The 12,951-nt window shown below is 43.6% G+C and overlaps 1 protein-coding gene across 7 annotated transcripts in view; it reads right to left on the bottom strand.

Moving 5' to 3' along the window:
* The window catches only part of MATN2 (matrilin 2), a 76,793-nt gene extending 73,522 nt beyond the window's left edge, over positions 1–3,271 (bottom strand). For 2 of the 7 annotated variants that reach the window (XM_069779742.1, XM_069779745.1), the window contains exon 1: positions 2,312–2,413. The gene's annotated coding sequence lies outside the window, so the exon portion shown is untranslated. The other 5 variants (XM_069779738.1, XM_069779743.1, XM_069779739.1 and 2 more) reach the window with 4 other exon arrangements.
* Positions 3,272–12,951: the final 9,680 nt, after the last annotated feature.

Raw genomic sequence — 12,951 nt, 5'->3', positions numbered from 1 at the left:
AATTTCAGAAACTCACCGTGTAAAAGTTAAGGGTGATGCTGTAGAACAGTGCACCCACAGTATGGTTTACTCTGCATAGTTTCCAGTGGTCAGACAGCAAGCTTTAGCAGTGGGAATTCTTATTTTATGACAGCATCGATCTCCACATTATGATTTTCTTCAGTTGCCACTTGGACAATAGACCTTTTCATTATCTTGATCTTTTGGGGAAGACTCATTTGCACTTTCTGGTTCCAAATCTGATCTAGACATCAGAGTTTCCACGAAGTTCCCAGAAGACTAACACGGGAAAACTGAGAAACTTTGCTTTTACCATGAAGAGTAGGTATTTATATGAAAGCATATATTATATGACATGTAATACATATGTGGGCTGCTTAGTTTTGTCTCTGTGAAGTACAGTCACAAACCATAACAGACTGTTAATTCCAAACAGAAAGGCCTTTTTTTTAAAAAAAAAAAAAAAGGATACAGTAGTTCTGAAACTTATTTGCAAACCCACACTGACCCCAGTACGAGCACCAGTGTCAAACAATAATTTGGGGATTAAAACCACTCCATTCCAAATACTCCTTGGTCAAAATGAAAACATGATCTAACAATGTGTACACTGTATGAAAGGAGCTTGTTAATGATGTCCAGATTATAATTAAATAGCAGTACTTAGTGTTTTACCCTCCCATGGAAGTAGTTTATAAGTCATGGGAGAGTATTCAGATCTGATTGGCCTTTCCCTAGTTTGCCTGCACTGACTAAAACATCTTTTAGTATTACAGCTGGGTCCCAGGGTCCCAGCTCATAAGCACTAGAGTGTGTTATAGTTTGTTCATGAGAAATCCCAGTGAAGTCAATGGAAAGACTCACGTAAAGTAATTAGGTGTGAATATTGAGTGCAAGTTTGAGGATCTTAGCTGCAGCCTTGTGTAACCAAGTGCTACATTTTCTTAAGACATAAAATAAATCAAATTTAATTCGATGAATATAGTTATAATCATAGTGATACACAGTACATGAGGAAAAGTTTAAAAAATCCAGTGCTTAAGCTGACACATCTACATGAAAAGTGTATAATTCAAAAATTATTTTGTAGATTTTGTAGGATTTTATGGAAAAGCCATATGTGTATTTTAGTAAGCTCTTGATTTAAGGAGAATTTATGATGGGATTCAGTATAATAATTTCTTCTGAAGTAGTCAGCTGCCTGACAGTAGCACAGCTATAACATGTAACACAGCATGCCACCTTTTCAGATCTCAGTCAGGATCATTCACCCCTTGAATGATGGCCCCAAAAGAAAATCCAAGCATTTAGGAAGTATTACATAAATCAGTAGGTTGCATTCTTCCCTCTCAGTCAACACTAACCCACGGTTAAGCAGTGGCAGCGGCCAGCCTGACACGGAAAGAACTGTCTTCTGAAACAGGAATATGTGCTCATTAAAGATGCCACAACAATTTTTCTAAGATTAAAGAGTCCCATCTAGGTTGGGTTTCCAGGGTAAGTATATCACATGCAGCAAACCACCCCTCACTCCTTCCATCTCCAGCAAATGCACTGCTCTCAGGAAGCCCGGGCAGCTCCCACGCTGCATGTCAGCGGTGACTGCTCCAGGGCAGAGAGAGCTACCTGCGGGGCTGTACCGGCGGCACGGGGATAAGCCGCGTCCTGTCCTGCTGGAAGCTGGTAAAGGCACCTGCAGGCTACTCACTAACAACTGTTTCTAGGTAAAGCTTGGCTCCGATTCTGCACTGATGTTAAAATATAGCGGGTTTTTTCCTTACAGCACACACGCTGTTAAATGAGTTACTGAAGCACGCACGGGGGAGAGGGTCTATGGGGAGTTTGCTCAGACCCATGCAGTCCAAGGGAAAGGGAAACATTTCTCCTGCGGACGAAACAGGCGCAGCGAACCGCCCCAGCGGGACCCAGCAAGCGACCATCTAACCCAGCCCCGGACCCCGCCGCGGCCCCTTGCCTCGGCCTCCCGCCCCCCGCCAGGCCCCCGCCGCCCGCGCTGCAGCCCCCGCCGGCCGCGGGGGCCCTCTCCGGCCGCCCCCTCACCCGGAGGGGCCCCCAGGGCACCGCCGCCGCGGGCTAGCACCGTCCCTCCGCCGAGCCGGGGCCCCGGGGCGGGGGTGACCGCAGGCTGCGCCGTGCCCCGGAGGTGTCAGCGATGCCGAGCCCCGCCGGGCGGCGCGGGAGGCAGCGGGGCTGCCGGTGCCCCCGGGCGGGGCGCCGCGGACCCGCCTGGCGGGCGGGAGAGGCGAGGCGGGGCGGGGCAGGGCAGCGCGGGCGGCAGAGCCGGGCTTACCTGAGGGGCTGGCGGGGCCGCTCCGCTCGGCGGCGGGCAGCGGCGGCGGCCGGGAGCGAGCGCGGGAGCGCCTCCTCCCCCCTCGGCGCGGCCCCGGACGGCGCTCCCCCTCCCGCCCCCCCCCCCCGGGAGAGCCGCGGGCTGAGGGGAGCCGCCGCCTCCCGCCAGCCCCGTCCCCGAGCGGCCGTAGCCCGGCTCAGCCGTAGTGAGGGGAGGGAAAAGGGGGTCCCGCTGGGGACACACCAGCCTCCCCGCCCAGACCTCCGGAGCCGGCTCTTACCCGGGAGGCAGCCGCGGGTGGCCGGGCCCCTCTTTCCTCCGCCGCCTCCGCCGCCAGGGACGCGGTCCCGCTCCTTCCCGCCTGCCCCGTGAGGGACACGGGCTGTCGCCCCGCTGCCTGCCGCTCGCCCCGTGTGAGCGACGCGGTCCCGCTCCTTCCGCCCGCCCCGCGTGAGGGACGCGGGCTGTCCTCCGGCTCCCTCCCGCCTGCCGTGCGGGGAGAAACGGGATCGACGGCCCTGACGGGACACGGGACGTCGGCCCCACGCCGTCCCGCCTGTCCCCCGAGGGACGCGGGACCCGGTCCCTCCCGTCAGGGACGCGGGGCTGCCCGTCCCGCTCCCTCCCGCCCCGCCGGGATCCCGGCTGCAGTGGCCCCGTCTCGGCCCCGCCGCCCCGCGCCCGCCGCGCACCTCGGCCCCGCCACCGGTTCCTCCCTGTCAGACCTGGCCCTGCGCTGTGAGGGGGCGGCGAGGGCAGCTCCTGTAGCCCCGAGGAGGAGTGCCTGCCCCGGCCGAGCGGGCGCTCCCCTCAGGAAAGGGCCGTGGGGTCTCCGCTAGAGGACAGCGCTGTGGTTTTGGTCTGGCGGCTCAGCGCCAGGCCGGCGGCATCCCTCCCCGGCCAGCGCCGTGCTCCCCGGGCCGGGCCCGCGCTCCCTTCCAGGGAAGCGGACCAAGGGAAACGTCGGGGAATGGAAATCCCATTCCCCGCGCGGAGGACCTCCGGGCCAAGGCAAACAGTCCCTGGTGAATCATGCGGGTGTCTGCCACCGCGGCGAGCCTGTGGGAGCCTCCGTCGGGGAAAACGCTGAGGGAGGCATGAAATCAATGGGCCGGGTAGAAGGGACCGTTGTTCCTCAGCTGTCACGGCAGTGGCGCAGTCAATAGTCCGGGTGGAAAAAGCTGAGTGCGGGGTTTATATCAACACTTACAGTTTTATTATCTATGAAGAAGGAAAAACAAAATTCCTGCTATGTTACAAAGCAATTGTGATTTCTGTTTCCTGGAAAAAAAAAACCAAACCAACAGCGAAAGCCATTCCAAATGGCAGAGGTGAGCCGGGCTCATTGTCACGTCCAACAGGAAAGGGATAAAATCACCAAGCCATGCCAATTTGGGTGCATTAGGTGCCAGCGAGGTCCGGGACAGGAGGTTTGTACCCCCCAGAGTTGCTGGCATGGTGAGCAAACTTTGGAAATCAGCAGAGCTAATTTCTGGAAGTTTTGTAAGGCACAATTAATTGTCTGTGAGGTGGGTGTACAAAATCTAATCCCTAAAAAGGGGGTGTGTGAATGATGAGCAAATCTCAAACTGAAAGGAGCCAGATTCACCCCACCTTTCATTCTGAGCACTGGCTCCTGAACCTCCCCTAGCTAGAGGAAAGGGGAAAATTAAAAAAGCAGATAAACATTGATAGACATTGTAGCAAACCCAGAAGAGCTAAGTACAGAACAGTTCACCAGTTCTGTTTCATCCTTTGTAATGTAGCATAGGATGAGGCCCCAGCCATGGTCCCAATTAATGCTCTGTCATCTCAAAATACAGAATCTGTATGCCTGAAGATTTCACTGTGCTGTGGCTTGAGGCACCAGCTGAGTTGCCAGAGGAGGACAAAAGGCAGGTGAGAGAGTGTTGTGGTGGGAAGATGACATGAGTGCCCAGAGGCTTGGCTTGGCAGCTTTAGCATAAGTAATCTCAACACTAGCTCTTCCCAGAGGCCATGCAGCCTGCTGCTGTTGGCAGGTTGAACACAGAAGGTAACTCAGTTGCAGATGGGGCAAAAGGGTATGATAGCAGTGAGTCAGCATGATAAGGCATCTATTTGTTTCATAAGAGACAGCTTAGAAGATAGGGGGATTTTTATTTGACTTTGTTAATCAACTTTGCTATTTATTTAATACCTTACCAGAAGTTCTGTGTATTCCCCACATTACAGTCTCTCGTGTATTCCCCACATTACAGTCTCTCTGTTTCTTCACCACTTGTCCTTCCTCACATGATGAGCTTCCATCCTCCACTTCCATGGTATGACTTCTTTTTGATTTGGGAGAGATGTTCAGTCTGTCAACATTTGGGAGGATGGGTAGAGGAAAGTTGGAAGATGTTAGAAAAAGCTGGACTCTATCAAGCCAAGCTTTGATCTGCAGGCAATTATTAAGCTTCTCGAAGATTGCTAACTGGATACCAGAGGCTTTCTGAGTCTCCTCTTTCCTTTCCTGGCTTCTCTTAGTGCCTGAAAGGATAGTTCTCAGTCTCTCAGTCTCTGAAACTCCCAGTGATGTAGGCTGCTTTTGAATTATCACAGGCAACCCCATAATGTAAAAAACACATTTCAGAAAGTACGTTGCATCTTAATGGAGGTGCTTTAGTAAAACAGCAGTGAATTGGTTTTCTTCCTGGTGTTAAATGACTGTTTCAGACTTTCCTCGTACTTAGACACTTTCTACTAATTTCCAGCCTAAATGTATTTGTGGCCATTTTATATTTGTTTTCTAGTACCAATGTTGTCTTTCAACCTAAACCACTCTTTTTCTTCTCCAAGTCTTGCCTAGCTAATGTATTTAGTGACATCAATCATTTTCTCTTTCAGCCTTCACTCTTGTTTCACTCAACAAGCAAGCTCTCACTGTGTATCTGCTGAGCTAGTTCCTGTGGGTGTGTGTGGTAGAACTGAACATGATATGCCATACAAGCTCTCACTAGACCATTTCTATTTATTGAAAATACTTTGCCTGATGTGATCTAGGATTTAATTTTAATTTTCAGTGGCTGCTTTACCATTGATGGCTGATGGTCAGCTTTTTCTTCAGTTTACATATGCAGTCGCACCTGTTTGCCAGTGGATAAATCCTACCTAATACATGATCTTTCATTTTATACTATGGTATTTCATCTCTCTTCTAGTTCTTTCATTCTTAAGATCATACAGTTCTTTCCAAATGAGGTCCTCCTTCTCCTTTATATTTACAATGCCTATTGACTCACCTATGTTTTATCAGAAAACTTCTGCTTTTGCCTGCCAATTTCATGAATGAAAAAGTGAAACGTTAAATAAGCTGATCTTTTAGTAATTGTTAATAACTTTTTCTCTAACTTTCCCATTTGAACACTCCCTCATCCCATTTTCCTATTGCCATGAGCTAGGTTCATACTTAGCTTACAGTCCTTCTTCTAGTTCCTATTTCAATTGGTAATGTCCTCTGTGGCAATGCTTTTCTGAAGTGCAGACAGGTTAGATCTACTGCATTTCCTTTGCCTAAAAAAAAGCAGGTTAGATGAGTAGAACCTAATGCTGGGAAACTAATCCTGCATTTATCACTTGTTCATGTTTTGCAACATCTTTAATTATTCTTTGTTTCACAATTTGTTCTTAAGTCTTTAGTACTACTTGGATCAGAATAAAAGCTGAGATGGCATTTGTACAAATCAAGTTCCTTTAAGGTATTAATTGCTTTTAATTGGGCACTATCTGACTCAATCCAATTGTTACGAAATTTTGGCATGATGACTGTGCTGTCATTTGGGATGGAAATTGTCTATTCCCCTTGACATGAATGTGTTTTAAAGTTCATGTCTCCCTTGCTTTTACTTGCTGCTGCTCTTGCTTATTATGCTGCCCTTGTCTGTGTTGACTGTAATAAAATATTTATAGATAGCAAAGTTTTCAGCATTGGGTAGACAAGCAGAAGCAAGACAGGTTTCTCAAAGGCCTAGATAAAAGTTTAGTTAGTTTCTATTGCAAACAAGAAAGTATTTAGATCTTAGTAAAAAAGTTGAAATAAATACATAATAATGGTTGTTAGTGCAATAAACAGTCTGTGGCTTTTGCCAGTGGAGGAATTCAGCTTTTTATTTATTGACATGCAAGGCTTGAAATGCTTATAAATAGGACCATAAAGCTGTTGTACTATTAAGTGTATTGACTAGTCTATGGAGAAATCAAACCATATTTTTTGAATCACTTCAAAAGTTTGTATCTGACAGCCTTATGATTGGAAATGTTATCGTGTACATGTAATATTAACTCATAGGGTTTATAAGCACATTGCACTGCAATTAATCAAGCAGAGTTTCCAATGTATATGCAAATTGGAGTCTATCAATGGAAGCACCAGCCTTAGTTATATAATTAGAAGAAACGCCCTTTCCTGGGTCCAGTGCTCACTGAAATGAAGCTGTCTCCACTGACCCCTGAAGCGCTGGATGAGCAGGTACTTGGTATCTCAGAAAACATACAAGGCAAGTTCCTTCTAGTTACAGTGGGATTTTCAAATTTCTACAATAGCTTGAAAGTAAAACTGTAACAATCTTTACTTTCTCTACTACTCTTCCTAAATAAAGACAAGACAGATTTGGGGGTTTTATTTTTGGCTTAGCTGTCTGCTGTGGTTAAAACTACTGTCATGTAAAGCACGTGTGTTATAGTTGGCTAGTAGTGGTCAATTACTTTACCATTCTCCTTTGTTATCACTTAAAATCACTTAAAGAAAGATAAGAATCTAGGGTTCAAGCCTATATCTACTCTTTTTTTCCTGAAGAAGTAGATAGATAATATGCTATATCCCATCATCACCCCCAAAACATTATCCTTTTGCCATTTCCACAAGCCCTTTCTACTTCAGGTGTGTGCTTAACTTCTTTTCTTTGCTGTTTCGAGCATCTCTTCCATAGCTAGCAACCTCCTTGCACTTACATGATTCTAATTTGTACATGCTACAGTATATAGCCTCTAAAAAGAAATTAAGAGAGAGATTTTTTGAAAACCCATACTGTTTTCTTACATGGATCCTTTCCATTCAGCTGACACTCGCCATAATTCCAGGAACGTGCTGCTGCTTAAAAACAAATTCAGTAAAGATTCAAACACAGATGTAATGACAAAGTGTTTCTCTCTTACCTGTGGTAAAAACAACTCACCTGAGTGTTAGTGATGGATCGATGATACATGAATTGCACAGTTCTGTTCACAGTTCACCATTTGTGAACTTCATTACATATATAAAACCAAGGGAACTAAAACAGATCAAAGGATTTGAAGGACTATGAATTTGTAAAGAGCATGCACTTACTTTTCTCCCACACTTCTGTGTTGATTTTTCTGTTTTAGTTCCAGATGTTTGAGGATTAGGATCTTGGCTGGCTCTGTACTTAATTCTAAGAATGACTTCATATTCTTAAGGCATCTGAAAAAGGCAAATAACTTACTGGTGTGCATGACCTCAGTTGAGCCCTTTTTGCTTTGCTGTCTCAGTACACTGCAGACTTCCATCTTTCTGGTTGCCATGGATAGCAGCTAAAGTCACCTGCAGTGTCTCAGAGAAATGGGCAAAATGCAAAAGTTTTGCTTATTGAAGCCCAGATGTTGCAATTAACAAAGTTTTTCCTACTGAAATTGTCTTGGAAACTCAATTTGACTCTAAAATATTTTAGAAGAAGAAAATGAGAAATCTTGCAGCTGGTACCTGAAAAGCAAGCATTTTCCTTATGTATAGGTTACATCCTCTATTCATTTTCTTCAGAAGAATTGTGTGGTAGCTTATGATTACTGTCCAGACTGGACAATGTTTACTGGTGAAAAAAAAATTGATATATGATATTGTCAGAGGTGGGACTCAATTAAGTTATATGCTGTTGATAAAATACATACTGAATTCGTCTGTGGACAGCACTCACCTACTTTAACTAGCTGAAAAATTGTCCTGGGATTTCCATTCTGCCAAGTATATTCACAGGCTTTACTTTTGCTGTAACGTTCAACAAGTGGACAGTAAAATTGCATTTTCAGCATTTCTCTTGGTAATTTAAGCCATGCCATGCTTAAATTCAACTCTCCTTTCCTTCAGAATCTAAGACAATAGTTTTTTACTCAGTTCTTGGGACAAAATTGAGATGACATACCCAAGGAGCTGAACTTAGATCTTACAACATGATCCAGAAAGCATGCAAGTTGCTAGCTCTAAATCAGTTCTTGCACAATGAAAAATATTCTAAATGTAGCGAAGTGTTTGAATTTTCACCCGTGTCTGGATCGTAAGCGAAATAACAAGGTTCTTCATGAATCTTAGGTAATGTCTGTGTTGTGCTCAAAATAGGCTCCCAAATTTCATCTGAACAACAACTTTGGCAGAATTTAGGCAATCTGGCTCTTGACCTAATGGTGTTCGTACAGAACTATGTAGATCAAAGATTAAAAAAAGAAATAGACATCAACATTTAAATTTTGGTGATTCAGATGCCAAGCAACCAAATGGTAGCCAATCCAGCCAGATCCCTGGGTGCTTTTGTGGTATCATTTGCAGCAGAAACACCTGCCTGACTGATCTGTCATTGCTGTGGCTCCTGACTTGATATCTACCCTGATTTCATCTTGAATGAAATTAGTTGATGATATTACTAGTTTAAAAAGGAAGTAGATTGTCTCATAGCAGGTATCAACAAAAATGCAGTACTTAAACACATACACTGGTCCGTATTTAAAAAAAAAGTTAATAAAAAAAATATGATTAGTGAAACTTGCCTGTCTCTGAATGACCCAGCTAAAATATATTCTGTTAAAAGGCTATTATGGTAATGTATATTAATTAATACAGAGAAATGTAGCTATTATGAACCAGTTTGATTTTGATTAAATGTTGTGTACTGGAATCATCTTTTCTTTTGGCTATGGTACAGCTATGATGCTAACCCTCAGTTAAGTTTGACTTGTGAACCATCTTGAGGAGATAATAGGAGGCACCAAAGCCTGCACTGAACTTAGATTTAAAGGAGCTTACTCACGGTCTTCAAGCTAAGCATGTGTTCGGAGTTTTTGGTGGTTTCTTAAAAAAATCATCACCTTAGAAAATATTTGACTCCTGAAAGTTTGGCCCTGCAACTCCTAGGTTTATGGCAATGGCCCTGGGAAAACTTGATGGTTCATGAAGTGCATAAGGAAATGTAGGTGTTAATTCCTTTTGTTGCCAATCCTGTTCCAAAACCCTTAAGAAAAGAAGTCTGGTCCTTGTTGCCAAGGCTGTTCAGAGGACCTTGGGAGCTGAAAAAGGGCGGCAGGTCTGCCCAGCCATCTGCTAGTCTTTGTGCTGGTCACCCCGTGCTCACTCTTGGGAACACTTTCAGGGCAGATGCTCCAAGCCTCTGTGCAAACAGCAGTTAGCAGCAGCCAAGCTACACCTGCACCTTGGACTGTCCTGCAAATGACACTAGAAGCCACTTCTGCATTTTGTGAGGAGCAGATTTCTGTTGGTTTGTGCTGGGTGTGTTATAAGAACATATGGGGACTCAGGTGGCTGAATGGCTTCAGGGAGCTTGTGCATGAGCTGGGCACCAACCTGCTCAGCCCTGTCCAAACTGGTAGTGTGTTAAACATAATTGTCAGGTCTTTCTCCTTACCAGATTTCCCTGGCTCAAGGCAGGAGGTGAATGCCAAGCTCCACAGCCTGGAGAAAACCAGGTCCACAATGCAGAATTCCAGGCACCAAGGGAGCAATGAAACGTCAAGCAAGTTGAAGCATTTGAATGTTGGGCAGCCATTGAACATGCTGTCTAGACATCAGTTTTGGAATTAAACATCCTAGTTCTTTTTTGAGCCTTCTACATACCAAAAGATACAGAACTTCTCTGCATTAATTCATTCCTGAATTAATGTATGGATTGCCTTACAAAAACAGTCCTTTATTACTCAAAAAATTGCCAAGGAGAAAAAAAATCCCTTACAAAATGGTATCAAATATGAAAGATGGAGATGCAGAATAGCAGAAAACCAGCTTGTTTCTAGTCTGATTTTTCTATTTGCAGGTTTCTATTATTAGGTGCTGTTACACTTCTGTTGGCTGCATTGAAGACACCTTTTATTGAAGTTTTGTTCCCTATGTACTTACTTATATGGCGTCCTTAAGTCACCTCCTAAATCTGAGTTATTAAAGGCATTGCATTTCCTGAGTTTTTCACTTGATGGCATATTTTCCAACTCTCTAATGGTTCTTTCAGCTCTTTGCTAACCCACTCCAAGGTTTTTTAAACATTCTGCTTGAATTATTTACAGCTTTAAGGTGTAGGGAAAATAGATTTTTTTTTCTTTTTTTATTGGTGAATTATGCTTTCTTTAAAGTCATGGATGAAGAATTTCAAGCACCATAGAGTCAAAAACTGATCCTGGCAGAATTTCTCTTAAAACACACTCGCTAAGTATTCCTTGCTCACATACAGCTGAGATTTATTGGCTGTTTTGCAATCTATTTCATATGCGCAATGCTGTTGCTATACCATTCTAGTTCCCTAGTCAAAATATTGCGTTGTATCAGGTAAAGTGCCTAAGAAATGTCCAAGTGTGTAATGTTTACACTTGACCTCATATTGATCCATTTCATAGTCCCTTTAAAAAAAGAAGAAAAGGATAATTTAATAAAGAGTGTTTCCCCAAGCAGTCCTGTGTTCTATTATCAGCTTTCTGAGTAATGCCCTAAATGACAGAATTATGGAAAAATTTAGGTAGGAAGTGACCTAAAAAAAATCCCCAAGGATGGTGTTCAGCCTCTCTAAGTTATAGCCTTGTATGATGAATCTTCTGTTATACCTGAAGTTTAAAAATTTTAATTCAGGAACTCTACCAAACATGCTTTTTGAGTACCACCACTGGTGGTGGTGATGGCATTTGCCAATGTTTTGGCTCTGCACCAGATCACTGTGCTTTTAAAGACTGAAGAGGAAGAAAACTTTGAAAAAGAAGTTGTAGTGAAAGGGGAAAGGATGAAAGGCTTCTTGAAAATACTACTAGATATAGTAGTAGATTTTGTAGATTTAGAATGTCTTAAATAACCTAATGTGTTCCTGGTAATGTTCAAAAAAAGTCCTCAACCCTCCCTGCCCCAAAATATCTGGAAAATCCACCCAAATGTAAGATGGTATTTCACAGAAAAAGGCATCAGAGGAAAATTGTCATAAAAGTATGAGATGCCAAAGAAGATTTTTAGTAACCTTGGTACAGTTTGTAGCTGAGTTAAACCTGATTAGGTAGTAAAAGGATACTGCTAATACTGCCACTGAATTGAACCCAAAGGGAAAAGTTACACTCACAGTAAGATGAATAAACTCTTTTTGCTTCAAAAGCAGAGAAGAATCATTTATCTACTTTGTTATCTGTGATAAGTATAATACAGGAATGCTAGTTAGAAACTAAAAAATGCCTGGAAAAGACATCATATGTCGGGTGTACGTAGGCATCACAAACATGATCAGGGATCACATCTCAAAACTTTCCCAGCTTGTGACTCTTTCTGGTCTCATAACCCCTGAGGTAAAGCCATACTTCCTCAAACATTCATCTCCCTCCTTTTCTCAGACACCCCTTTTTGTAGCTCGTCCTCAGGCTGCTCACGTAAAATGAACTGGTCCCAGCTCAACTGGGACTGTGCTGCCCATGCAGTCTCTCATACAAGGGCCACAGATAAGGCAGCTCTGGTGGTTAAATGTAGCCCACATCTCAATGTTGCTGCTGCACAGCCGCACAGCGGCAATTATGGAAACATATGTTATGGTGCTTGGTGTTAATAGGAATACAACTGTTACAGATGAGTTTTTCTGAGCTTCACTTTTTCACAGGGGGCCTACTTTTCTGGACCCCTGGAGTATTTACAGTGTCTGTTCAGCATAATAATACTTTGCCTTTATTGTACTTTATTTTTTCAAACTACTGTGTCATAAATTTTTATCCAGGCTGAAAAATTGAATTGCAAAAAGAAGAAAAAGCAACCAAAAGGTAACAGTGTATTATGTTGTGCTTTGGGCTTTTTTTGCTTCTAATTCACAAGATAAAAAACCACAAAGAAAATTCACCTTTGAAACAGAAACCAGCCAGTTCCTAAGATGAAAATGTGGCCACAGATATCTTTACTAAATATCTGTATTTTAAAGGATAACATTTGCATTAAAAAAAGAAGCAAATGTCAATATTTTTGGAGGAAGATTCCCCCCCCCCCACTACTGTATCAACTAGGCTGGTTCATTAAAAGCATTTTGAACTGCTTTAGTTGCTTTTTCTTCATGAGAAGCAAAGAAGCAGGACCACACAATAGCAGGAAATTTAAGCTGGCCTATGCAACTGATAAAGCTAATTTCATCCTCAGCTCTAGTGCAATGAAGGAAATGAAACCCATTCCAATTTTCTAACGATTTGATGGGGAGAAGACTTTATGAATTCACAAAAGATAAATATTTGTAACTAATTGCCAGCTCTTGCCTTGCCTTTGTTCCTTTACTTTCATTGATCTTGCTGCCCTCAGGTGAGTGCATCTGAAACTGCCAAGAATGATGGCATTCATATAAGTAGTACCAATCTCCCAGAAAGTCCCACCAATTTATTGTTTA

The sequence above is a fragment of the Haliaeetus albicilla genome, chromosome 3 (assembly GCF_947461875.1).
Source record: "Haliaeetus albicilla chromosome 3, bHalAlb1.1, whole genome shotgun sequence".
Lineage (NCBI taxonomy): Eukaryota > Metazoa > Chordata > Aves > Accipitriformes > Accipitridae > Haliaeetus > Haliaeetus albicilla.
This window is presented reverse-complemented; position numbering and strand designations above follow the sequence as displayed.